We start from the raw sequence: 1,313 nt of genomic DNA, 5'->3' as shown, positions 1-1,313 counted from the left end.
CGAGAATGTGCCATATAACCCACCACAGCATCCTTGCACATGCTATTTCCCCTTGGCCACTTCCTTAGTTGAAGTATGTTTATTCATGAGTTCTTAGCTCAAAAGTAGCTTCCTTAGGCAGGTCTTTCCTTCTACGCCAGGGCAGGTCAAGTTTCTTTGCAATATGTTCTCATAGATTCATGCTACTTTATATCAGAGCACTTTTTACTGATGCTTTGTTAATAATTATACTCTAACTTCATTGGTGGTTCAGTGGTAGAATTCTTGCCTTCCGTGCAGGAGACCTGGGTTCAATTCCCAGCCAGTGCACCTCACGTGCAGTCACCTGCCAGTGGAGGCTTGTGTGTTGCTATGATGCCGAACATGTTTCAACAGAGCTTCCAGTCTAAGACAGACTAGGAACAAAGGGCTGGCGATCTACTTCTGAAACTCAGCAAATGAATACTCTTTGGATCACAACAGTCCAATCTGCAGGACTGAGCAGCATTTCATTTTGTTGTGCACGGGGTCACCATGAGTCAGGGACTGACGCAAGGGCGGGTTATGACAACAACAACTACAACAGTTTCTGCAATATTTGATTTCAAGTCTGGCTCCTCCACTAGACTGCAAAGTCTATGAGTTTAGATAACAAATCTGTTATCTAGTCCTCCATTGTACCCTAACACAGTGGATAAATACAGTGTATTAGTGCACAGTTCCTAACAGAGTGACTGATACCAATTTCTGTTGAATAAATAAGTTGTAGCAGGTGCATCCACTTCCCAGCTTCTGTGTGTATTGACTGTTAACAATTTACACATGCACCCTTCTCCAGAGGCTTACCATGAAGCTACCTCAGATGCCTGAGAGTTTACACAACCCATCCCTCTTCCCCAGGGGTAGCTCATAACCAATGACTGACTGATGCAGGGACCTAATCGTTCAGCCTGCTTGCCTCTGAGTGAGACAACCTATGTGGTACAATTTATGCACTAGAGCTCCCCCTGGGGTTAGACTTAGGCTAGACGTCTGAAACCACATCTTCGCCAGTTCCTTCCCCTGCACTATCCTATTCCCCTTGTCCCCCTACATGATTCTCCTGAGAGCTTGACCTCAAAAAATCATTTGCACACGAATTCTTGTCTAAGGTTCTGCTTTTAAATAACCCAACAAAAGACATGAATTAAACTTGAGCATTTCTTGCACCAAAAAAACAAAAAAAAAACCCAAAACCAAAAACAAAAACCCAAAACTGTTGCCATTGAGTCAATTCCAACTCATGGCAACCTTATAGGACAGAGTAGAACTGCCCCATAGGGTTTCCAAGGAGC

General features: G+C 43.8%; 1 non-coding gene across 1 annotated transcript; it reads left to right on the top strand.

Moving 5' to 3' along the window:
- Nucleotides 1-238: 238 nt before the first annotated feature.
- TRNAG-UCC (transfer RNA glycine (anticodon UCC)) lies at nt 239-309 on the top strand. The gene has a single exon. It is a non-coding gene; the product is annotated as a tRNA-Gly (tRNA).
- The last annotated feature ends 1,004 nt before the right edge of the window (nt 310-1,313 follow it).

This window comes from Trichechus manatus, unplaced genomic scaffold (genome assembly GCF_000243295.1).
Source record: "Trichechus manatus latirostris isolate Lorelei unplaced genomic scaffold, TriManLat1.0 scaffold00020, whole genome shotgun sequence".
In the NCBI taxonomy this organism is placed as follows: domain Eukaryota; kingdom Metazoa; phylum Chordata; class Mammalia; order Sirenia; family Trichechidae; genus Trichechus; species Trichechus manatus.
This window is presented reverse-complemented; position numbering and strand designations above follow the sequence as displayed.